The sequence below is a fragment of the Cyprinus carpio genome, chromosome A9 (genome assembly GCF_018340385.1).
Source record: "Cyprinus carpio isolate SPL01 chromosome A9, ASM1834038v1, whole genome shotgun sequence".
Classification (NCBI taxonomy): Eukaryota; Metazoa; Chordata; class Actinopteri; order Cypriniformes; family Cyprinidae; genus Cyprinus; species Cyprinus carpio.
In genome coordinates, this window is record NC_056580.1 from 20,494,004 (window position 1) to 20,521,798 (window position 27,795).

At 37.6% G+C, this 27,795-nt stretch overlaps 1 long non-coding RNA gene across 1 annotated transcript; it reads left to right on the plus strand.

Annotated features, from left to right (window-relative positions):
• The first annotated feature begins 7,417 nt into the window (after positions 1 to 7,417).
• On the plus strand, positions 7,418 to 13,284 carry LOC122146149. Its single transcript, XR_006160850.1, has 3 exons — positions 7,418 to 7,516; positions 11,724 to 11,979; positions 12,410 to 13,284. It is a non-coding gene; the product is annotated as an uncharacterized LOC122146149 (long non-coding RNA).
• Positions 13,285 to 27,795: the final 14,511 nt, after the last annotated feature.

Below are 27,795 nucleotides of genomic sequence, written 5' to 3' on the forward strand. Positions count from 1 at the left end.
TATATCTTTCACAGTAAATACATTTGGATAAAACTAAACTGTCTGTCTTCATTTCAGGTTGCAAAGCATCAAAATGTGATTATTTTAAAGGGGGGTGATTCTTCTGTATACCCACTGTGTGTGTGTGTGTGTGTGTGTGTGTGTGTGTGTGTGTGTGTGTGTGTGTATCATGTGTGTTTCAGAGTGAATAATCACACATTTTAGTACCTCAAATGTGGAAAACAATGCATTTTAAAACTAATTTTGTGTAGAAAAATCACAATTATATTTCCCCCCAAATCATGCACCTCTGCTTTCATCCAATGTGACTGACAAATTAGAAAAATATAGGCACATTAAAGCTCCAATATGTAGGAATTTTGTAATAAAATTTCCGATAATAACTTGCACAGTGTGATATATTTCCTCCAGTTGTGTACTTACAATATCTCAAAAGTCTCCAAAGATTTTTTATTTCAGAGAAATTCCGATTTTAAATAACTGGCCATCCCGGAAAAAATATGTCGCCTCTCAGTGACGCAATGTCCGCTCTATACTTTTTTTCCGGTGTAGATGTTCCACCACACCGGAATATCACATGGTCAAATGCGGAAGTGGTGGTTATGTTATAGCCGTGCGTATGGTTTGGTTGTTGTTGTTATGGATCACGATAACTCTTTGGCGAGTATTGAAGTGCCAGTAAAACGTAAGCGTCCATATTCGGATACACGCAGACTGTGTGACAAACGGAGGAATAAAACCAGGATAAATATCGGCCAGGCGTTTACGAGATGGACTTGACAGAGACTCTGCTCTCGCGAGTGTATTGATAGACAGGTAAGCAAATCAATTATTTATTTTGTTATTGTACAAGTAACGTAATAGTTACAGTAAAGATGATTTTAATATCTTTATTGAATAGGGGAGTCCACACCACAGCTATACCTAGTAAGACACAGAAGAACAATAACATTGGAATCGCTTTCATAACTTTTTTCTAGCTGATCAATGATAAAAACATTGACACAGCCAATCAAAATCCACAGGAGAAGCTTAAACTAACTTTATTTCTTGTACTTTTGATGGAACTTTCCCTTAATTTCAGTGCAGTTTCAGCCTTTCAGAAAATCAAAATAAGCAATCCAATTACCAGAGTTGGGCCGAAAGCTTGGAATATGGAAAAGCTTACATTCAGCAGATAGAAATATTGCATTATGTTGATTTTGTCAGGAAAAAAGATGATCTGAACACTGTTGTGTAAGTTGTGACTTTACTTTACTTTGGCATTACATCCCACCCACATGCCTCTAATCAGCATGTGATACATTATATTCCTATAATTAAAAATATTTTTGGAAAATTAAACATTTTCTTACAAACTTATCTGATTTGATAATACATAATGTACTATAATCGTATATGGGTAACGGAGAAATTACAACTTCTGACTGCAATCCAGTGTGGATTTTGGTCAAATGATGAGGCAGAAATATGTTGTTAATAAAATTTTAGAAGAATTTTATGTGGAAGATACACAGTTACAACTTCTGTGGAGCATGAAGAAAAATAAATGTAACTAGTAGTGTAACTAATTACTGTTGCTAGAAAGTAATATGTACAGTAAAAATATTACTTTTGAAAGGAGTAACTAGTAATGAGTAATATATTACATTCTTTGAGTAACCAGCCCAACACTGCCAATTACTGATAAGCACATCACTTAAATGCCCACTCTGGGGCACAGAACAGCAATGGAATATCAATACCATTTGTGTCATTAAAACAAAGTGGAGGATGTTCTTAAACCTGTATTAGCATTTGGGCAGACATTTAAAACCATTGTGCAGATAACAGGCTGCTTTACATGGCTTAGGAGAGTTGCATTTACCTGAAGGGAAGATTAAAGGGCAGAAGGACAAGGTTTGTACCATCTTCTCAAAGCCACACTAAGCCAGATGAGGAGATGCCTTCATCTTTATGTAAACACACACTGGGAGTTGGGATTAAGAGTGAATTGGGATTGAGATTTAAACTACTCTAATACCAAGGTTAAATGAGAATCTGGTGTGACCCTATGTATTGTTCTACACTGGCTTGAATAATGAAGATAGTGAGTGTCTATTGAATGTCGCTGAAGAGACTAAAGGTCAAGCACTTTTAATGCCTGTCCTTGACCTGTGCAGTAAAGTTGTGTTAGCTAGCATGATTAGTATTCCTATTATTCAATTAATATGATTTTTTTTTTTTTTTTTTTAACTGAAACCTACAATATGGATGAACAGCATCTAAAATGTATGTTTTTGTGTACACTACTATTCAAAAGTTTGGGGCCGTCATATGAGGAATGTAGAGCTGTTAAGAAGTCTTGGGATATTGCTAGGTGATATTACAGGTCATGTTTCAGTCATGCCCACGCATCACTTCCATTTACTAACCTTTTGATTGATTCAGGATATTTGTTAGACTCTTTCACTCATTTCCAACCCAAAACATTCATCCTCTGATAAACCTTTTACACAACATGATAGGAGATGTTCTCACATACTAAACACATTTCTCAAAGACTTGCAATGAAATAGCCAGTGACATATAGACCCTCTGTTTGTGGTTTACAACAAGCACTCAAAAGACTTAATTCATCTCTTAAAGCAAAAGACCAAAACATCAGTACTGTGACGTTTGAAGCTGCAAATGCAATAGGGCTCTGAGGAAAGCCCTGCAAGACGGCCAAACCTTTGACAAGAGCAGTTAATCTGTAGTGGAGAGTGAGCTGGAGTGAAACAGGTCCATCTTATTCAGCAGAGATCATGTATTTTCTCTAGAAGTCATGATGTGTTGTTATGCTCTCTCTAGCTATGCATTAACCCACTGCCCGTGAATAACCAGTGTATGTCGGCCCACGCAGACACATCAGGCACATTCCTTCTTGCTTTCCACATCCTGTTTCTCAAATGCACTATAACCTGAACCATCTAAATGGAAATTACTTTTAACACTGCTCCAATCAGAATGCAGGACTGGCAAAATCCTATGAGGTGGGAATTTATTCAATGTTCTGAGGCTTTTGTGAGTGAACTCATGTTACTCTCCCTTAAACTTTCTCCTCCGTCTCCATAATAGTTGACAACTGGTGTCATTAATAATTGTCGGCTTTGTCTGAAAGCTGGTTTGGGCGACATGGGCGTACTGGGGTCTGAAAGGTTGGTGCTATTGGAGTGTTTGAATGTTTGATGGAAGAGACTGGAGGCTAAGAGTCAATCATTGTCTCAGCACAGATGGTGTTGTGCCCTATGATGGTAATTAAATCTGGCTTCTCTTTCCTGTCTTCCATTGAGAGGAAAAAGCTATGCTACCAGGTGTAGAAGTGATATATGGTGCAGTAGTGTTTTCTTAGCGTTTTCCCCAACTTTATTAATAAGCAAGAATACCCATGGATAAAAATATTTGAAAAGACAAATTACATTTATTAGGATGAATACATGAATACAGTTTACAATATAACATATATTTAAATGTGTCTAACAAGCATTTTAGAAATAAAAAAATGAACATTTAAAAGTAAAAATTTAAGTCCAGTGTATTCAATCATTCTCTGTTAACCCTTTTCATAGAAATAGTACTGATTCACGTGCCGAAATCTGAGTTGGTGATGAGCTGGTATTCAGTGGGGGGAACTGTAAACCTCAGACCGCCGCCTCACATTTTACTCATAGCTGAAAGATGCTGTGACCGACTCTATAACCTGCCCATTAACAAACAGTACTGAGATTAGATAACACAATTTAACATAAAAATAAATTAAATACAGTATTATAATGAATTAAATCAGTTTTATTCTGAGTTTTATTCTTTACTCAACTACCCTGAGTAGTTGGTTCGCTATAAAACATCTGTGTGAACAAAGCACTTCCTCTTTGCCTTTCTTGCCTCTTCTGAAACTATTCAGAGAATCCACGTGTATACACTGATATTTGGAATAATTACTCATTCAATCCGTCACTAGGCGCCAGGTCCCCCTGAGGATTGCGGTAATTTTTTCCTTTTCCTCTATATTTAGGTAAGTGGTTGGTTTTGTTTATATTATTCTAATTACTAGTTGATTTATTTACAGACTGTATTCTGACGCTTTTGGAAGCATACAGATTTGGTGAGTAGCTTTTTTTGTTTTATAAAATTTAAAGGAGGATTGTTTGTTTACCAACTGTTCTAGTGTTCGCAGGGGGTAGGGGGTGGGGTGCTTGCAGTGTGATACTACTGTTTGCAATGGTAGAGTGTAGGGGATGGGCGGTACCACTTATTTTGTTTTCAATATGATACCAATACTTTTAATGGCCAGTATCGTCGATATCGATACCGATATGATACTTCTAAACTGACCTTTTAAATTCTGACATTTATTAAATTATTAAATTACTAAGAGTACAATGGGTAATAATACCTACTTAACTTTGTATTTGAAACACATTTTAACATTCAATATGCCTTAATTGCAACTTATTAGGTTATATTTTTGTTTGCACATGGTTAAAATATGTTTACTGTAGTGGTAACCATGGAAATCTACAAATACTATAGTTAAACTATGGCCATTTTAAGAAAACCATGGTTCATTGTATTAAGGGACTGCCAGTAATAGGCTGTTGCATGCATAAAATGCAACCTTTTTATTTGGAGAGTGTATGATTTATATTAACAATACAGAATAGAACATGAGCAATATGAACTTTTAACATTTAAATTTAAATAAATGTACTGCACAAACTAGGGTACAATTTCAATATGTTTATTGTGAAATAACTCAAACATATATGTTTTTTCTGCATTGCTCTTAGCTGCCGTTATTGTGTTTTAACTTTAAAATTTAAATATAGGCTACTTTTGGTTTTTTCTGCATTGCTCTTAGCTGCCGGTTCAGATGAGCAGGAAAATCCCTCCCACACAATTATTTGCTAACATAGAAAGGGTGCAAAGGGCCAAGTTTATTAAACATATAAACTACAGTAAGTACAGTCATCAGTGATTGATGCACACTCCCTTAAACGAAGAAGGGAACATTCTCATTGCCAGTGAGTGAGGATTGTTTGAGATGGAAAGTAGATTACTTGGGGGTCTCTCTTTGGCAGAATCTGACCTTCCCAAGGTTCTTAATCCTTGCACAGTTAATCAGGCGGCTGAACTTGCAGCCTTTCAATCTGACCCAGATTCTTTAACTACAGGACTTGAACTTTATAACTTGTGCCTATAGCACTTCACACGTACATTGCATTCTACCAAGAGCTTACCAGTTCCAGGGAACCTGGTGGCTCATTCTACTAGGAGTCTGGCCATATCATGGGGAGTACTGAAAGGGGTGGCACTTACAGATATATGTGCAGTGCCCTTATGGAGCTCACCTTGAACCTTGCCAGGTATTACAGACTCAATGATCCAGTTTCTTTTAGGTCTGCAGTTCCGCTTTCAGCTTCTAAGCAGGAATGTAGGGAAGGAGGGGCCTCTCACCCCTCGTGATCTTGATGGTACTAGTCATCCAAGGTAAGACCGTGGTGACAGTCCGAATGAGGTTGAAATAGATCCTAATTTATGACTATGACTGTGGATCTATGAGACTGAATAATGTCTGTCACCATCTCTTGTCACTCAGGATGAACTGCGGAGTTCCAGGCAAGAGGAAGTGCTTGGTTCACCTGGATGTTTTATAGAGAACCAACCACTCAGGGTCAGTCACCTGACTGAAAAAAAAAAAAAAAAAAAAAACTGTTGTGGGACAGAGGGAAGTTGGCTGTTTATATACATTTATCGATTATCTCAACAAGCTCCACCTGTGCTGAATTAGTTGATTATCTGAATGTGCTCCTCCCGAACCTTTTTAATGCAACATCATATGTTGCATTGCGTAAAATACATTCATTTACAGCATAAGACTTTACAGATGAAATAAATTGTATACAAACTTTTTCTTTTACAGAAGAAGTGCACTAATTAGGCGGCACTGCGAACCTCTCTCTCCTGAAGAGGATGCAAAAAGCCGCTCTCTGACTGTAACTCAACAGCTGCAATGAAGTAACCCCATGCTGAGTTGTTTTGTCATAGGGAGGGGTGTATAGTTTTAGCTGTCCGTTAGACTGATCCAGCCACTAACCCAAAGGTTGGGTAACACCAAAACTACCCAACACTGGGAAAAACAACCCAACAGGCTCAACCCAGCGGTTGGGTAGAAAAAAAAAAAACCCAGCAGTGCAGCCGCAAATAGCTTTCTGCTTTGACATACATTAAAACGTAGTCGAGAATTCTACGTAAATAAAATATACACAATAATTGTATACTAAATGTATAAAATTAAATACTTCATTAAGGAAACAGTATTTATATGTTTAGTTAGGAACAATTATGTAGAATTTCAAAGTGTTCATGGGCTTTTGGTGTATATAGAAATAGCGGTTTTGCTCTATATGCAAAAAAATAAAAAATAAAAATTGCAATAATTTCTAGCCAGTCTAAAGTTACCAATGTGGCCTTGAGCTGAGAATGATTGTATTTTCTGTAGCTTCACTGAATGATAATAAAACTGCTCAATAGCAAAACTAAATCCATCCCCATGATCTGTGACAAACATATAACATCTGTCCCCACTTTAAAGCCCAATAGTCTTACAAAGCTATTTGCAAGAACTATAGGCAAATGAAGCCCCGCTGGTTTTGAGTCTATAATCACAGTGAAAATTTAGCAATTTTCTTTTATTAACAGATAATAAAACCAGGGAATAGTGTCCAAAGGGAAAGGGTCTGGTGTCCTCATCGTGCTGTGGGGTTCATGAAGGTGGGGCAGGGTTCGGTAAGGAAGGGTCCAGGTAAGGGGTGGAGTCCGGCGGCCGCACACGCTTCCCTCTCAGGTCCAGGGGACAGCGGCTTCATCTAGCAGCTTCGTTCTACTTGGCCCACGGGACTTCCAGGAGACTAAACGGCACGGCACCTTGGCCTGACAGCTGTCTCACGGGTCCGGCAGCTTGTCACTTCAGTGGCACAGAAATCCCTCTATGCTCCCTTCCTGGACCCACAGGGAAACCAGTGTGCATGTAGGGGGAAGAGACTGGTCCTCCGGAAGAAGAGGTGTGCTCGGCATTTAAACAGCGGCGGTGATGAGGCTTCATTTGGTTCAAGTGTGCCTCATCACCGCCGCCAGCCCTGGCTATTTCAGCTCCTCTCCTCTCTTAAACACCTACTCCTGTCGGGAGCCTGGCGAAGGGGGGTGATTAAGGGATGGGGTGATGCAGATAATTAGGGGGGAGGCAGCCGGCTCATCACACAGCCTACAGCAGTGGTCTCCAACCCTGCTCCTGGAGAGCTACTGTCCTACAGATTTCAGCTCCAACCCCAATCGAACACACCTGAACCAGCTAATCAAAGGTGTTCAGGGCTACTTGATAATTACAGACAGGTGTGTTGGAGCAGGGTTGCAACTGAAGTCTGCAGGATGGTAGCTCCCAGGAGCAGGGTTGGAGATCCCTGGCCTACAGTGTCTCTTCTCCTACAAGTAAAATGTAAGTGTTGCATCTTGCAAGTAATCCTTGAGAATATTCAAAACACTGCTATATAATCACCATTTAAAGTGCTTTTTTATTTGGAATGGCATGAAATAACAGTGTTTTGTAAACTCAATGCATTGGAAACAGACTTTTTTCAGCAAACAGACAATATGAAAGTATATACTTCAGTAAAGTGTTTATTTTACCATTCATTATCCTGGCTTGTAAGGAAGGCTTCCCCCACCCACTCGCCTGAAATAAATAATGTAGTAACAATATAGTCAAACCACTTCAATCAAATGCATGCAACATTTCATCCGAAAATCTAAAGCGTTGTCAGTGCACAACAAGTCAAGTTATCTCTGCAAAATGTATGTGTAAATTATCGCTGATTGTAATATGAGTGTGAAACATGTGAGTCAAATTTTACACAGAAATGAACAATATAAACATGGTATAGTGACAGAGATACTCTTGTTATACAAAATAGCACATACATAGTATAGTCCTGTTCCTAGAATTGTGTTGCACTTTCAGGGAGCAAAAAGAAGAAAACTATTTCCGTAGATACCATCCCCTGACAAAGTAACTTCAAATGTATATTTTGAGGGCATGGTTGAATAATGCAGTCTATGGAGCTATTGTCCTTCCATTTTTAATTGAATTGACACAGCACAAAGCTTTTTCCACTGGCATAATAGTATAAAACCAGTTGGGCCCATCATGTGATGTTTGCTATTGTAATCCATTTGAAATGTCAAGAATCCTCAAATGTTCTCAACTCAACAGAGAATTGGGACACACAGTGTTCCAAAATCTTGTCCAGAAGATCTTCATAATGAGCAAAAAGGACATTTTCTGTAATTGGGAAGTTTCAATAAATATAAGGCAGGGAAGCCGTCTCTAGATGTGGTCTCTCTGGCCTTTCTGAATTTGATTTTACTGGACAGTTTGGAAATTATTGTGGGTTTTCAGTGCTGCATTTGATTAAGATTGGAGCCATCTCAGGAGCTCTGTCTGGCATCTACTCAGCACTGAGTAGCCTGCGCAGCAAGCAATTCTTCTGTTTCACATTTTCATATTCAGTCAACCTGTTGTTTACAAAGACGTGTAAACAAATGTTGGCAGTGGACACATGTATAATTAAAAGGGCAGTCTCTAGTGAGAACTGTAGAGATGACGTTTCCCAGGACTCTTTTTTTGATGCCTTGCATTGGTAGATTGGGATGCATATGCCACTGTTGCACTGTAGTATTTGCAATTCTCTTTTTTTCCAGTTCTTATTTTCAAAATGAGGCCAAAAATTAACGTTATTCTTTATTTGTAAATGGTAGCCATCATATAGAGACAACAAATATAAAATAAAACTTTCCTAGGCCTCATGGAAGTGAACTTCATTTAAACATATTTGTCAAAAAGTATTTTAAAGTACATATACAGTAGGATGCATGCGTAATTTGATTTGAGGTGATTGATTCAGTCCGTATATTTGTTTTATATTTGTTTTGAGTTTTTATGATGACTTTTTTTTTTTTTTTTTTTTACATTACATCGTAACCAAGGGACCAACTTTATGAGTGATACATTAATTGAATAAATCATTAACTCAACCGATTCGTTCAAAACATTGATACATTCAGGAAGTTTAAGGGATAGTGTACCCAACAATTACAATTCTGTTTAACATTTTAGCATTATGTGATTTATATACAACTAAACAAAACCCTTCACCCCCTCAACATTTTTTTTTTTTCTGAATTGGAATGAGTGCAAAGGATCGTGGGTGGTTAAAGGACATGAAGGATACACCTGATGCATCCTTTAAAACAAGATGAAGGAAGGACACAAAATGAAGCCTACCTTCCAAAGATCTTTCATACTAGACGTCCTTCAACAGATTTTGATGACATGGACGCTGAGATATGCAGCCTTACAAGGACACAGCCTTCTGACAAGCATCCACTGTCTTGACGATTTAATCTAATCATTAATTCATCCAATTAATTCAAAACGCTGATTCACTGAAGAACTAAACAAACACCATATACTGTACATGATATGATGCATGATACTGTATATATGATGTATACAGTAATTTTATAAACTTTTACCTTTATTTATGTAGTGCTTTATACAATACAATTGTGTCAAAGGATAATACTGCTGTGCAAATGCAAAAGACCGTTGTGATGAGTGGGGCGGGACCGAGAGCCGTGGGAACGGAGTGAGGTCGGTGGAGTAATTGAAAATGATGTTCTCAAGTCCCACGGAGGAGCTCCGGAAGGATGAGAGGAGGAGTAACGACAGTGAAGGACGAGAGAGGACCAGGCCTGGGTTTTATTTTGTGTTTTGTTTCTATTTGTGCGCGACAGTCGTCCGCGAGGGGCTGTCACGCTACTTTGTGTTTATTTTATTATTAAAGTTTTTTTTTTTTACATTCAAACAAAAACTTTAATAAGGTGATGCTCATTTTCAATTACTCCACTGGCCTCGCTCCATTCCCACGGCTCTCGGTCTCAACCGTAACTTTGAAAAACCCAGGAGAAACCAAGGCAGAACACCGTATAACACCATTTTTTAATGCAGATTATTCACCAGGCTGTCACTTAGTTGGACTTGTGTGGCCTCGAATGCCATAGCTAGCATGATCAATCATAAAATCAGTATAGCCTACTAACAGTTCACAATTAAATCCATATCCTACCTTTTCTTGTAACCCAATAAAATCAATCCATGGCGATGAATATCATCGGAGATGTTTAATCCACAAGCATTCTGAGCATTATTCCTGCTTGCTGGCATTCTCATTGATCCACAAGTCGTTCCTTTAGTTTAGGCTATATTTAATACAAGTCAATATAAAAGCAATTATGCTATGTCCAGCATTCTTTTACGTTAATGAGCATAGCAAATAAATTGGTATCCATGGTATCCACTCACATGTTTAACTTTTAGTCTGCTTGATACGGTCCAAAAAAAATAAAAAAAATAAATAAAAATAAAAATAATTAATACAGTCACATTACTACAGTATATGCTATAGCCTATATGAGATAGCCCATGATCACTAGATTTTATACAGGTGTTACTATAACGATTTTGTAAATGGTGATCAGCAACCAAATATTGATAATGTGAAAGTTACTGCCTTTTGCCTTGGTGTGACTTCTCACGTTTTGCAGACCATGCAAAGGCAGAGTACTTTAACATCAAAATAGGGGTAAAAAGGAGTTTAAGCTCACAATTTTTTAATATAGATCATTTTCATTACTGAAGCATCTAATTGTTAAATTTCCAGTGTCCTACCTATAATTAATTTGGCTGGACAAGTAAAAAACTTATTTATTATTATTTTGTATTTTTTTTTTTTTTTCAGTTTCACACTGTAGCGAGTTAAGGTCTTTTGCCTTTGTAGGGTGGAATAGAAGTTTTTCATTTAAAGTCAATTAATCATTGATTCAGTGATGTCATCATCCAGCTCAGTTCAGATCTCTTCCAATGGTGTCTGTGCAGTCAAGTCAACAATATTGCCAGAGACTGTGTCCCCAGCTAAGCAAGTCAAAGGCAACAGTGGCAAGGAACCAAAACTCCATCAGTGGCAGAAATGGAGAAAAAACCTTGGGAGAAACCAGGCGCAGTCAGGGAGCCAGTTCTCCTCAGGCCAGAAGAAACCAGCATGGTGTGGTTTGATTCCAGGCTGCAACTCAAGTCAGATTGAGCAGAGGACTCATCTGGTTCTTGTGGTTTTGTGCCAATGGCCGTTTAGTTGTCTCTGGGGCTTGTCTAGTTGACATGGTCTCCGCTGACATTCATGGCTTTAGATTAATTCTGTTTATTCAAAAACAGTCAACAGATTATTTGACAATATACAGTGTGGAATGAATATTAGAAGCACATGTCAAGAATTATAGATCATCAAAATCCTACATGACTGTATATACTGTACCTTTTAGAAAATATCATTTTAGAGAATTTGGTTGTGTTGAGATTTGAAATGCTACACTACCTATAATCTTTTTTGAAAGCACTGCTACACATTTTTGACATGGAGTGGTGCTATTAAAAATGCATGTTATTTTTTATTTTTTTTAATAACGTGTTATATTAAGAGAACATTACACAAGCAGTTGTTTTGAATTTGACCCTGTATCAGCGGTCCATCCCCAAGTGTTTACAAATCAGCTGACTAGTCAAAGATAACCATTGTTCTTCTCTTCACAAGCATTAATGATGGAGCAGCTCCTGAAGGCATGGAGAGCATGAAACCAAGGCAGTCGTGACAAGAAGAGGAAAGGTTTTTTCCCCCTGCAGACCACTCTCACCTGCAGCTCATCACAATTATACAAGGTCTGACAGGGTCTGGGAAATATTTTTTTTATTTTTAGCCCCCAAGCACTCATTTTTCCACTCTTACCTCCTTTTGAAATAAGGTCGAGGGGAAAAAACTCTTAAACTGTTTGACCTGTATCTTTGCTAAGGTGAGAAAACTGGTCAAGATGGGGGTCACTGATTGTCCCAAAGGACTATGGGTTGTATTGTGCTGTGTTTTAAAAAGAACCGTTGACTTTGGCATCACTTGGTGGCATGTCACAACGTTCATTTGAAACTCAGCGAGCACAATAAAAACATTTTGAGGTTAGTTTTACTTGCATAAAGAAACTTCTAGGTTGTATTTGTTTTCTGTTGGATATTCATTTACTTAAAATGCCAACATACAAAAATATTAACATATTGAAATTAATAAACAGCATAGATTCTAAAAATGTAAACACCCAAGAAAAATGTGACAACATGCCCCAACCTGATATTTATGAAAATATCCTTGTTCCATTAGCTGTATTGATGCATATCAACAATTTTGATGATCAGGGCATTTCAAATTCTAACATCTCATTCCACCATTGACAGGTCTAAAATGTAACTGAAGCAATGATTGTGTTCTGTGGTAAAGGAGCCAAGAACAAGCAAGAAAAAAAGCAACTGAGAGAAAGTACAAAGACTTCTGAAATACATACCACAAACTGTACCCGCAAGATAGAAGAGATTTTCATCTTTTTTTTTTTTTTTTTAACCTACCACACAAAGTTAAGAGTGCTCAACACAGAAAGCATGACTAGAACTCCTATTTCCATCCACCCTGAAATGAAATGAGAGATGTTAAAAATGTCATGAATATGTAGATCACAGAAAATCTCCCACAGCTGTGAGGTTTCACATGTTCGAGTTTCAGAGCTGAAGAGGATCCAAAAAGTACAGGACATTCCAATCTTTTGCAAATGGATGCCTGTTTGCCATATGAAGAGGCCCTACTCAAAAAGGCACAATGACTGCGCTATGATTTGTCCTTCAGGAATAACATCTCTACATTTCTAGCACTTCTACTGTTACCTCTTCTAACTCTCCCACTTCTCTCACTTCTGGCTTGCTCTCCCTTTCTCTGTAAAATGCAATCTGCAATCAGAACTACATGGTTAACCTCAGGATTGCACCTCTGCCAATCTCATTTATACGCTTCTTGATTGAAATGAATATTTAAGTGGTTGCATATAAATTAATAAAGCTTCAGCTCTCTCCTCCGGAATGTGACCTCTTGCATGAGGAGCTTCCTGGGATCTATTAAATATGTAAAAATAATGTAAATGTAGGCCTCTGAATTTTTTTTTTAAACAATAACGCAGAGTTCCTCAAACATAATATCTTGAAAGGAACATACTCAAAAAGAGTTAATATATTCTGAATTATTGAACGAATCTGACAGACTAAACCTTTGCTGTAGCTCAACATTTCAGGCATAGAAAGTACAGCTGTATTGATTGCGAGCAAGATAACCTAGTCATGTAAGTGAGCATAGTGAGGAAAATGTTTAAAGACAATTATGAATAAAAGATCATCCAGTCTATATTCATGCTCTTCTAGCCTAGTAGCATAAAAAATAGATACATAACCAATTGTCTCTATTATATTGTGGTGCTTTGAGATGCTGATGTTTTAATTTGAACTCATCATAGTGGCAAATGTGGTGTTGAATATTTATTCATCCAAATGAACTGAAGGCATTGAAACTATTATCTTCACTATATTTCTCAGTAGCATGGTGATAGTATAGACTGATTAAATCACATAGCTTTTTAGTAGCAAAGCTGTTTAATGATTATGTAGCTGGGTAGCATTGATCAAACACTATAATATTCAGTTTTCCCTTAAAAAAAAAATCAGAATCAAGTTGTGTTTGCTGTTTTCTATTGGCTGTTTAGAATCAAAATTACCTTTGTCTGATTTGTAGCTTTTCAATAGTAAAGTTTAGCAACATTTTGCAGTAGTGAGGTGTTATCATGGCTAGTTTTTAAACAGTTTAAATTTTCTGCAGCAAAGCTATTTATTGCAATTAAGTACAAAATGTTTTTTTTTTTTTTTTTTGGACAATATTTAAGCAATTAAGTCAGGCATTCAGTATTTTCCATTGGTTGTTTAAAATGCAGAACTAAAAGCTTGCATGATAGGACTAGGCGTTATGATCCCAATATTCAGCACCATTTAGCCGCACCATAGAACATTTTCAGCTTCGCTGTTTGCAGAACACAGCGAGACACAGCAGTTGTTATGCTCTGATTTTGGTTCAGCAAAAATCCTGGATCATGGCCTAATACCATGTCCGTGCTTTTTACCTCCATACCCAATAATCAGTCATGAATTTACAATTGCTTTATGCATGACTGAGGAACAATAAGAAAAAGGACTAGTATGGTAAGATGGATAGATGAAGATGGTACAATTCTTCATTGCAGTCATCAGGTGGGGATCCTTGACATTTTGATGATATGTTATACTGTACATGATGTGTACTTATCTTTCAAGGATGTAGCCAGTGAGACACCTTATCCGGTGTCCATCAGATCCCAATTTCTGTTCAGCTTTAGTCTGGGTGAAAGATCCCTTTTGTTGAGGTAATGTTGCCAATGACCTTTGTATGGTGATTCCACCAATGCAAAACATCATCAGTTGTGTATCCCAGCCACATTGGGTGTTTCAGCCCTTTATCATAAGACATCCTGAGATGAGGCAGGCCAACCACAGGCTGATCAGACCCGGGTGTGTGTCATTTTGTTACATGGTCATTTGGCAGCCCACACTGTGTCCATCCACTTCAGCCACAGCCAGTGGCTGCTTCTTTCAGCGACAGTGGCCAGTTCCCTGACTATCCTCAATTGGAACTGTCCTCTGATGCCCAACTCCTTCAGCAGCCTTATAGTGGAACTAGCCACAAAGCCCCTGCAACCCACTTCCACCGGGTATACTTTTACTATCCAGCCCCGCTCCTCTTACTCAGCTGCCAAGTCGGCATATTGCAGTTTCATCTTTTCAAAGGCCTCGTTAATGACCTCTTTCCAAGGGACTGTCAGTTCAACTATTATGACAATCCTACTGGAGTTGGACCAGAAAACCAGGTCTGGGCGCAAATTGGTGACTGCAATTTCAAATGGGAAAGTGAGTCTTTGGATTAAGTCGACTTGCATTTCCCAGTCCCTGGCTATATTTAGCTGGCCTGCATCAGGGGACAGGCACTTAGCGCACTTTTTCTCCCCTTCCCTAACAAAGGATTGCCTTTTTGTTAAAGTATTCTTGTTATTTTGGGGGATGGTGTTTGTTGACACTCTCTTGGTCTCTATTGCTGCCGCCAAGCACTTCAGTACTTGATTGTGGCACTATGTGTACCTGCCCTGTGTCAGGCTGAGGTTTGCTGGGGCTGCACACAGGTGGCAGGCTGGGTCTTGTCCACACCATACCTGCAAGTTTGTTGGAGAGGACAGCACATCATATGTGGCTCTCACGATTAAACATAGGCTGTTGGTTTCCATGCTCCACCGCTCACTCCAAGTGATTTTACACCTCATCCAGTGGCCTTGTTGGTCTTGGGAGACTGCTCTAGTGCTTCTAGTTGCTTCCTCCTGACGGTGTACCTCCTCCACCACCAGATGTCTCTGTTCCCTGGCTGTTACCTTTTGCCATTTAGATGTTTTTATTTATTCCCAACCCAAGACCCCCTCTACCATATTGGAACGGCCCCGCAATATCCCGGTGTCTGAGGGCTGCCTTTGCATCAGCAACTGCTGTACCTGGATTCTGTTTCATCTCTGTCACCAATGTTGGAGCAGCATCTCTTATGCAGGGATCATGGGATTGTTTAAGCATCATCTCCAGCCTTATTTTGGTGAATTTGTACTCCTCCACAAGGCTTGAAATAGGAAGAGAGAGAGAGCTCCATTGCTGTACAGCCCTATGCTGCTAATGCATCTTGGTAGCCCAATCCATTTCCTCAAATGTGTACTTGCCAGTCTCTCCATGTGCTTGGCGTGAGATAAAGTGAGCTTGTATATGGAAATTGGCCAAATAAGCCATGGTAACAAAACCAAACTGGAAGCATCACAGCTTCAACTTTCCTGGAAGAGCTGTACCATTGATTCTTTTGAGTCCACTGACTGTCTCTTGCCTGAGTTGTTCCACTGTTTTGAGTCTTTAAGGTCTTTGGTGTACCAATGTCCAAGGCTTTTGATGGGCTTTTCCATTACTGATGGTATGGGCTCTATACAGTATCATTAGTAAGTCTGCCTTTGACAATGGAGATACTGTGAGATTTTCCGGGTTTAAACCATTTGTGCCCATCTGATGTTTTCCTGGAGCTTATCCAGCAGCCGCTTAGTACATTCTTTAGTCATTGTCATGGTAGTCATATCATCCATGTATGTTCTGATTGGAGGGAGCCGCAACCCATTTTTCACACGTTCGCCTCCAACCACCCAACGGGATGCCCGAATTATGGTCTCCATTGCCATAGTGAATGCCAGTAAAGAGATGGTACAACCTGCCATTATGCCAACATCCAGCTGCTGCCAGGTGGTGGTACTATCCTGTATGGTAATACAGACCTGAAGATCATGAAAGTAGGCTTTAATCAACTTTGTTATCTTTTCTGGAACATGGAAGAAATCGAATGCTGCCAACAGCAACTTATGTGGCACTGTCCTTAAGGCATTGGTAAGATCTAAGAACACCACATGTAGGTCTTTCTTCTCCTTTTCGGCTTTTGCAACTGGTGCCAAATCATGCTAGCATGTTCCAAACATCCTGAGAAGCCCCCTCACTGTAAAATGTAACTGATGATCTTACTAATAAATTTAAGTGAAATTAACTTGTTTTGAATAAGTTTGTGGACCTTACTAAGTTTAACCAAGTAATATCAATGTTTTAGCACAGAAAGTTATTAAACTAAATGGATTCAAGTAAGCTGTAATTTATATTGGTGTTTTTTAAAGCATTTTGCTGTACTTAATTTATTGAGTGTTTTTTAAGTTTGTGGAGTCGATCTGCAAAGTAATTCTGACGGGAGAAGCACATGGAAAGGCGAGTCAGCTCATGTTTGTCATATTTTTTAAATGCTCAGTTATTATACATAAATCGATTGTATAATAATTAGACTAAATATGGAAGCGATGCACAGCTACATTGGATGTGATGTTATTATAATCCAACTGTAGGATTGTCTTGGATTGTGTTAATCAAAATCAACAGTCATCACTGATCTTTGATGGCAAGTTTTTAATCAATGAACATTTTTATGTTGTATTTCTTTTTATTGGGACTCGTTCATGAAATATGAGCAAAACAAATTTTGTTTAAATCGTTTGTAAAGCTGTTCTGACCTAAATTTTCAGATTCGTGGAAGTGTTGGTATTTTCAAAATTCTTGCTTTAGCTCCTTACCTTTTTTTATTATTATTTTAATGAATGAGGGAGAATTTACTGATATACAGTATGTTGTAATGTTATTTTGAATGTGTTGTACAGGCACTGTTATAATCTCTCTATATTTTAAATAATTATTTTAAATAATTAGTTGTGTTAACTTCTTATTAGTGTTCACATTACTTGGAAAATATTAGGAAACTGATTGTCTTAAAATGAGCAAGTAAGTTGCACTAAAAACTTTAAGTAAAGACAAAAAGATTTCACAATTTAACATTTTCGACCAAGGTTCAACAATGTATAATTTCAATTAAAATAATTTTAAAATGTTTGTGCAGACACAAGCTTAAAGGGATATTTCACCCAAAACTGAAATTTTACTCACCCTCATGTCATTCCAAACCCACAAGATTAGTCTTTCAAATACTACTTTTAAGGAAACCATAGAGACTTCTGTTCCTTCACTGAAAGTCCAGGTAACCAAAAGATTTTAATCTCTTCAGATTTTAATTGAATGGATATGATCTGTCCTCTCCTTTATTTTTCATTACATTTTACAGTGTATGCCTGCCTTTTGCAATGAGGTGTTGACAAAGTAGTTGTTCTTCAGGAATGCTGACAGTCTCTGTGCCATATGCCTGCCTTTTGCAATGAGGTGTTGACAAAGTAGTTGTTCTTCAGGAATGTTGACAGTCTCTGTGCCACAACGCTGAAGAAAATCTTACCTTCCACATTCAGGAGGCTAATTTGACAAAACTGGTCAATAGTTGCTGTTTTTGTCCCCTTGGGGATCAAAAACCCTCCAGCCCTTCTTCAGGCTTTTGGTATCACCTGCTTTTTCCATGCCACTGTCATTAATCTTCAAAGGTACCTCAAAACTCCTGGGGCATTCTTGTAGAGCTTATATGGAATACCGTTGGGTCCAGGGGGTGATGCTGATCTTGCCCGCTTTACCGCACTCTCACCTTTGCTCCATTAAGAAGGTCTTATCTCCATCTGGTCCTCTGGCAGTTGAATTGATGGCATGTCTTCTGGAATGGAGATTGGCATGTGCCTCTGATTGTCAGAATTATCTTTCTCAGGTGTTCCTCAAGATCCACTATGGGTACTTTAAGAGTACCCGGTTTTCTCCTTGCCAAAGAGACTACTGACAAACTTGTAAGGAACTCTATAGAAGGCAGTCCTGGTTTGCTCCTTCTTCTTTCTTTGCTTTCTCAAGCTTTCTGCTATTCGTAGCATTGCAAGGCGATTGCTTGATATCGCCCTGTAGAACCTCTAGGCCTATCCTTTCTGCTTCAGTGGCCTTCTTCCACTGTTTTCTCAGGCTCCTCTTTTCTTTCATAAGTTTGTCAAACTCTTGTTGTCTCCTGGACTTAGGCTGGCCTCCAAGCTCCTTATGTGACCTCGGCCTCTTGTTTTTCACTCCAAACCTTTGTGCCCCATAGGTGCAGATAATCTTCCCCATCTTCTCCAGTTTCCTTTCTACATCTTCTTTCAGGCCTTCTAGCAGCTGAACGAGATCTGTGTCAATGGTTGCCCGCTTGTTGTGACAGGATTTAGGCCAAAGTATCTGAGGTCTCCTTCCATCCATCTTCCTTTCTACTGCTGGCTGTGGGTGGGTGGCTTCTGGGTTAATCAGTGGGAGTAAGTTTGTGCCTGGTTTGGCTTTGTCTGAGGTTCTGATACCCTGTGGACTGTGGTGTTTGTCCCACCACGGGGCTTAATCCCAACTGATTTGCCATACCTCTAGGTAACCTAGCTCTCTTAGGCACTTCTTCCTGCCCTGATGGATTTTAAGACCCTTCTCTCATATTATCTTCTCTGTAGTTTTTGTCCTGTCAGTTCTACTGTTCCAACCTCTGTTGTGCTGTTCTCCTGGCTCATTGACATTTCCGTTCCTAAGTCTGTAACCGTTTGGTCTGTCGATGCGTATTCTTCTTCTTGTGGTTTTCATAGCCAAAGATGTGTGGACCCTCTGCACTATGTAGTGACGGTTCCTGCCGGCGTGGGTAGTTAACCCATGCCAGCCCCGATGGGGTCTATTCCCTCCTGTCAGCAGTCTTTCCTAGCTGTCACTAGGTCTTTCCCTGGCTGTCAGCTGCCCTTTCACAGCAATCACTGGTTTAACCAGGTAGTTTAGCTTGCATGAAAGGATTAGTTGTTATGACCCAAACATTCAGCACCATTTAGCCACACCATAGAACATTTTCTCCATTGCTGTAAGCAGAACACAGCGAGACACAGCAATTGTTATGTTCTGATTTTGGTTCAGCGAGAATCAGATTTATTTGATACAACATATGAAGTAGATTAAATATAGAAAGCTTATCTACTGCTTTTTATAAACCAGTGGTTCTCAACCTTTTTGACCCGGAAGACCCTCATTGTCCACAACAGTGTTTGTAGGAAGGGTTGAAGGTTATTTAGCTCATGAACTTACATGGTTGAAAAAGTTTGTGATTTTACTCACAATTTCTACTTGATAAAATATTAAGTTTGGCATAACTAGAAAATATATATATAATAATACAAACATACAATAGAAAAGTCATAAAATCTTATAGCTCATTAATCTCTTGAAATCTCTTGAACGACCCAGCTGGCCTTCCTGCATGTACTATCAAGCCTTTGCAACTGATCCAGAATGCAGCAGCGAGGGTTGTCTTCAATGAGTCAAAAACAGCTCACGTTACTCCTCTCCTCGTCAGGTTACACTGGCTACCAGTAGCCGCACAGATCAAATTCAAGGTACTGATGCTTGCCTACAAGACTACCACTGGCATGGCACCAACATACCTAAGCTCATTAGTTCAATCTTATGGCCCTCCAGAAGTTTGCGCTCTGCAAGTGAACGACGCCTTGTGGTGCCATCCCAAAGAGGTTCAAAATCACTTTTCCTGGACTGTGCCCAGCTGGTGGAATGACCTCCCGATCTCAATTAGAACAGCTGAGTCTTTACTCATTTTCAAAAAACATCTAAAGACTCCTCTTTTTCGGCAGCACCTAACCAACTAATACTAGCACTTACCTTTTCTTTTCTTGTCTATCATATTCTTAAAAAAAAAAAAAAAAAAACCTGACCACATGTTCTGTGCTAGACTAACTGAGACTTGTCATGGCACTTGTATACCATTGTTGTTCTTTTGTTGATCTGATTGCTTCTATTGTTCTCATTTGTAAGTCGCTTTGGATAAAAGTGTCTGCTAAATGATTAAATGTAAATGTAAATAAAATCACACCTTTTCTATTCTTCACAGAAAACATTTGTTGAAAGGATACATTAAAATAAAAAATATCTTGGTTTATAGTTATTTTTAAGGTAGTTTATTCTAATGCTTGTTTTTTATTTTAAACCAATCACAAAAAAACAATATTGAAACATTTTACTTTACACAAAATTTGTTGTTCAAGGTAATGGAATTTAGCTGAAATTCAGACAGCTTGGAGAGATTCAATCAAAGTATTTTTTTGTTTGTTTGTTTTTTGTTCTAGTATGTCTTTTTTCAGAGATGGCTGTGCATTGAACATCATCATACTGTGTTTGATGAGATGTTACAGTATTTGATACATGGTTGATTTTGCTTGATTTCTTCTCTACCGGTGATTTTGGGTACATTTATCAGCACTACATCAGAACTCCATTCTGAAGTTTATTACTCATTTAGGTTGAATGAGGGGACTGAGGACATAGCTTGTGAGATGCTTAGTGTGCATTAAGAGGTTTACAGAACAGAAGGGAGAATTTGTGTGGAGGAAGCTTGGTACTTTGCTTATACAGTAGAATTAAGTTGGATTTTAGTGCAGGATTTACTTCCATATCCTTCACCATTACAGGCACACCCATAGTCCAGTGGGATTTGATCTGGCATTTACCTTTGGTAAACAAACAAAAGCATTTTGTGTGTCTGAAGTGTAATGATTCAGGTTTTGCACTATTAATTTTTTTACGCTGTGCGTATGGAAGGTCTCTGTTGAGTTGCACAGACAATGTGAAGCCTGGGATTTAAACTTAACTGTTCTGTCTAAAAAAAGGCTCTGCAGTGTATCTTAAGAGTTTCTCTTTGATGCTAGTCATGTCCAACATGGCTTGTAGACGTGGATCTCACTCCAACGGCCAAAGTTTGGCCAACTATGCAACAACCCTTAATGCTATTATAAAACCTCTGTCAAACAAACAAAAAGTCATTTAACTCCTGAATTTACAAGGTTAAAAAATAATTATTTGCACTTTCAGATAAATGATATCATGCAACCATGATGAATGCCAAGGACTTTGAATGATTTTTTCCCCCACTATATTAAAGGGGTCATATGATATGTTACAAGCTCTTGGAGCATAAAAAAAAGATCTGTAAAGCTGCAAAGACTCTAATCCAAAGAGATATTCAAAAAAAATCGATTTTTGTAAATTTAGAACAATTCAATTTGATTAGATTATAACGATTAGATTCTGCATTCTTTAAGTGCATTCACAGGATTATTTAAATGCTTCCCCTATTTTTTTAAATGCTTAGTCAGGGGGCAAATAACACAGCAGCCTTTATGGTTAAAGTACCATAGGTTAGAAAAAAATAATACACTTTTATCCATTGTCAGATGCTTGTTTAATGATGCTATGGCATGACGTGGCATGTGTAAAAATGTATGTAAGCCAAGATTTTTAAAAAGAGCTTTAAAAGTATTATGTATAGGTTAACATTTTGTCACACCATGGGCATAGCCATCATTTCAGTAGTGACAGAAATGTCAAATACAATAATTTTACGTATGTATGTATTATCATATTATTATTATTATTATTATTTATTTTTTGTTACAAGGAATTATTTTCTTATCTATTACTTTGAATTTGCTATAAGTAATCAAAAACAATGCTGGACAATAATCAATCATTTGTAATCTATCATTTTTTCCCAGTGGCAATTTTATGATTGTTTTATATACTACAAACAATTATTTAAATTTTCTGCACAGAATAAGGTAGAAAATATACTTTATAGTTTCAGTACTATAATAAATGTCAATTAGCACTGCATTATTCATAAATTCTATTTGTTTTTTCTTAACGTTTCATCAGATCACTTCTCTTTCAGTACAAAAACATAAAATAAAATAAAATAAATTAAAATGCTTTAGTATTTAACTTTTCCTCTCCATCAGCGAATGATGATTCTGAAAGAAAATGTGCCCGATGTCTGTTTACTATAGCAACAAATGCTACTTTCATGCGTCTGATTATCAGATAAACTTTGCGCACTTATTTCAAGGTTGTTGTTAATGCTGTGGTTATTTGAACTGTTTCCGGTTATTTTAAAACACATGTACTGTATCATTCAATGGAAATGTGCGTATGTTTTAGACACTTTCATTTCTGCTCCGTCCATGCAATAAATACTCAGCCTTCGACTGCTCAGGTAACACCGTCGATAAGATGCCGAGAGCATTGAAAAACTACAGAAAAGTAAAACTACTTCACTTTAGCATTACTGCCCATGAGTCCTAAGGAGAGATCACACATCAGCTGCTCAAAAAATGTGTCAGAGAGATGAACGGAGCGCAAGCGCAATCCTGTGACAGTCACAGGTAGTAAATAGTGGAGCGCGTGAAGGAGAGATATGACGCACGAACCCTTTTCAAGGTCTCCATTAATTTGTGCTTGTAGTAATTTAATGTGTCTATGTTTTGAAAGCATTGAATCACTATAGAAATCGCAGTTCATTTGATTCTTAGCATTTTAAATTGATTACTGTCCGAAATCGGCCATTCGTGATACAAAAATCCTGTTTCAAGATCGATGCATATGCATCATCAGGGTTTGTAATCGATGCATCGATAAAACAAGTGAATCATTACACCCCTAATTAAGAGTCAACCACCTAAAACACACCCCCACATGTCTATGTCACAATGTGGGAAGATTTGCATAATGCCGCCCAAATGTGCACGCAAAGAAAGGCGGCGTAATTCTCGCTGTTGCCGCCGGTGCCATGTTGTGGAGACACTGTGAGTTTTGTTGTGAAAGTGAAGCTACTTTGTTTGGCCTTCCAAAAGAGGACACGACTAGAAATCAGTGGTTAAGTTGTATCTACAACACTGTTCCAGAACAGTTCAAGCCCAAATATTTAGATGTGTGCAGCACATTTTGCGGAGGACAAGGACTGTTTCCTATGAGAGTAGCCTACAATGCCAGTGTCTGTTTCTATAAAGTGGAGCAATTCCAACTTTGCAAGGACTGTCTGGCGCTTCTGACACACAGTCTGTAAGTACGTTTTCATATCTAAAGGATTTCCCACTGATGATTCAAACATGAGTTTTGAGCAGTGTAGAGTAACTGTTAGAGCTTGTTGTTTGTCGTTTCTCCGATCACAAATGCAGACATGGTTTTATGTTTACACAGCGCGATACGCAATGCGTAAAAAGACAGTATAAGTCATTATAATCAGTAATTATGACCCCACTGGATGCAACAAATGCCTCATTTATAATGGGTTTTATAGGTTTTGTCTCGTTGAGCCAGGATACATGGCATCACAGTGTTAAGAGGCATACCATTTCCGTCACACACTTGAGGCATTCAGCCAATCACAACGTACTGGATACCTGGCCAATCATCATACACCTCGCTTTACAATACAGTTCATTTGTTTGACAGAAACTTTCCTTAATAAATCTTTATCTGACCAAGATCTTCTGTGGTCTAAGTCACTCACAAATCTTTTGACAGTTCAAAAACTCCTATTTGCTTTTTGTGAAATATTGTTTGTTTTGATTCCTTTTGCAAGACATTGCATTTTTTCATACTTTTCATCTTCAGAAAGATCTTTCTTCCTCACCATATTTCATGAGAACTGTGACTTGCTTAATAATTTGGAACAACCTCTTTAAGTAGGGTTTCCATTTACCTAAGAAGACCTGGCAAACTATTGACAAAACCTGTCTGAGATTGATACCAGTTATCTAAAAAGATGTGAAAAACACACAATAACAGCACAAACAAATATCCGACACTTTATTGTACCGAAATCCTATTGATATATCACTTGCATAATAATTTGGAATGCAGTATAAATACACAAAATAATGTTCTTTTTAGCAATGTCATATGACCCCTTTAAAAGATTTCTTTACCAGCCTTCATTCACCGAAACCACAAAATGCTTTACATACTGTTTATGTATGAACACTTTGTTCATATGCACATGGTGTTTAGGGAAGACGTCTACAAATATGTAATTTGTAGTATTTGTATACTGATTTTTTTTTACTAATTTCCCAAGTGATGATTAAATCTTTTTGACACAAGATTAAAGCTCCAGTATGTGACTTTTGTAATTGACCACAAGAGGGCGCATTTCCAACAATAACAAAGGCGAAGCTTGATGACGCTATGAAGCAGGTGACGATGGGAGATGTCGTTTTTAATGCGTTTTCACCATAGCAATGTATCTAAATTGGATAAACGAATCATGATCACGGATGAGGTAATTTATTCGTTTTTGTATTACCTGTATATATGATCGTATTATTTTATGTCATCATAATTAATGAACTGCAAGGAACGTGAAATGTTATACTATATTATCCCGTTACAACTTAGAGCTATTTGTTAAATTATTTGTTGGGTTAATGTTGTGCAGTGTTACGTGTTTATGGTTAATGCCGTGTTGTTTAACGTGCTCAAACCAATCGTTCTAAAAGTAAATTTGAACGAACATTTGCAAGTAATGACTAAATATATTTTTAACAACACATATCCAATTGTATTTAATAGTACTGATATAATCTCGGTCACCACACGTGATAAAAATCCTTACCTTAGTACAAAGAGCAATATAACTTATGTTTTACTGGCACTTCAATACTCGCCAAAGAGTTATCGTGATCCATAACAACGACAACCAAACCATACGCGCGGCTATAACATAACCACCACTTCCGCATTTGACCATGTGATATTCCAGTGTGGTGGAACATCACATGGTCTACACCGGAAAAAAAGTATAGAGCGGACATTGCGTCACTGAGAGGCGACATATTTTTTCCGGGACGGCCAGTTATTTAAAATCGGAATTTCTCTGAAATAAAAAATCTTTGGAGACTTTTGAGATATTGTAAGTACACAACTGGAGGAAATATATCACACTGTGCAAGTTATTTTCGGAAATTTTATTACAAAATTCCTACATATTGGAGCTTTAATTATAATGATAAATTATTAATGTTCCTTTGATTGCCTCAGCATCTATCAAATAAACTGGAGAGCAAACAAGTGGGCAAAGCAAAGAGTCAAAAATGAGTTTCTCTGAAAACTTGTTTTGACTCTCTGCTCCATGTTTAAAAACCTTGTGAAAATGGAGGAAATTGCCTAAATCACAAAATTGCTTCAAGGATATTACACCAGTCTTCTTTAACATAATATGCCAAAGTAAAATTTGTCTGTAAAAGTTTTTTTTCCTACTCAATTTTCGGGAAACATCTACAGACACAAGGTATTTCTTCAACTACAGGCTCAAGGGGTTGATTCTTATTAAAACTTAATTTCTTTGTTGGTCATATGGTTACATTATAGCAGTTTTGGAAATTTGTATCATGACATTATTATTTAAATTTACATTTTCAAATGCCTGTTATGTAAGGAATAATGTACATCCAGCCGGTTGTTATCACAGAATAACCCCCGACAGGGTGATCAGGACCCTTGTATCTTGTATCACCCTGAAGGGGGTTATTCAGCGATAACAACAGGCTGGATATACATTATCCTGCTAATTACACGGCTAATTGCCACATAATTAAATAATTAGACACAAAATATTGATTTGAGTTGAAATATTTGAACGCAAACCTTCTGTGAACACAGCAGTTGCGAGCAAACGGCAAGTTCAAATTAGATGGACCTTTAACGGATACGGTGCAGTCAAGCCACTTATTACACAACATTTCACCACATAAATAATTAAGGTGATAAAATATATTGATTTAAGACAAAAATGTTTTGAAATCTTTCCAGTTTGTTAGTTATATTTTATAATCCATTACAGTGTACAAAACAATCATCGCAATGAAATGAGAGCGTGAGTCAGCGATACCAGGATGACATAATTAAATAATTGTACACATATCGAATTGAAGTTTAATATTTTATTAGCTAACCAAACACAAAGCTTCCACGAAGCTACCTGGATGAGCCTGTGTTGTCAGCTTTTACCGGTTGTTATCGAGGGATAACATACCTCGGAATGTCGCGACTGACCAAGCAAAATCAAGTATTCCACAGAGCCATGCAATAAGTATGCATGTTTTTATTGTTTAACCCTTAATCCTAAATTATAAAAATCCATGATAAAAATATTACTACATTTGAACTGTGAAAATCTAAACAATCAGTGAAATAAACATTTTTACTGGTGTACCAAGGAGACAGCAGTGTCAGTGAAGACTTGAGAGAAAATACAATCAAGGTAAATATTAATTGTGATCAGAATAATTACATTTTTACTCAAGCAAAATAATCCAAGAGTGTGAAAATATTGTTTAATTCTGTGTACATCCTAATACATAAGCATACAACCACGCATTAAAAAGCTAAAAAAAAAAGCTTTTGTTTTTTTCAAATAGTGCACCTCTCCATTAAATTACTTGACTTTTAAAGATTTTTACAAACCATCTGTCAGATGTCTCTTTCTTCTGTCTGTGACCTAATGGATCAACAATTATGCCAATCTGTGTGAGTTTGTTTCCCATCATTAGATGTGCTCCATGCTCTTTTACCTCAAGGCCATTTATATTGAGGCAATCAGGAAGCTGACATTTTTGTTTTCATAGGTGGCTGAATTCTCAATGAAGACTGTAATGTGAATTTGGGACTTGTTAGCATGAAAGAGGCAGAACATTGGTGTCACACACACTACAACAACATGGGTCACTTAACAAGCACACTAGGTGATAAATGTTACATGTAACTCACTACACAAACAGTACAATATTTTTGTTTAATTTGAGCTTTTTCTACACAGACATTAGCTTGATCACAGGTGTGTTGTCACAATAAGACATGCCTCATTGAGTGACTCCATTTCTTTGACCTGCTAAATGCCTGAGGTTAGCCAACTAGTCACACAAAAACATCTTTCAAACCTTGTTAGAAAGAGTTCACACAGCATGAGCCTTTTAAATCTCCTCACTATGGTGTAAATCAAGATGTGCTATTCATATTTGTCATTGTTATTTCGCTTCATTTATATTTGACATTTTTCACTCTCTAATTTTCTTTCACAGCAGATATTTTAATGAGAATAAAGTTCAGCAGTCCATCACTGCTCATTATGTTTCCAGCAAGCACGAAAAACCACATTTAACTTCTTGAACTTTTGTAACGCGTTATAATGATGGTATTTTTAGGCAATAAATATATGGAACAAATTGGGTAATTTTTCAAAATGACAAAGTGAAACCTGCTCATGTTGATTCCAAGATCACAGCTGCCATGTGAATGTCATCAAATATTTGACAGTGTCTCTCAAATTAAACAATCCTGATATATTGTAAATTCTC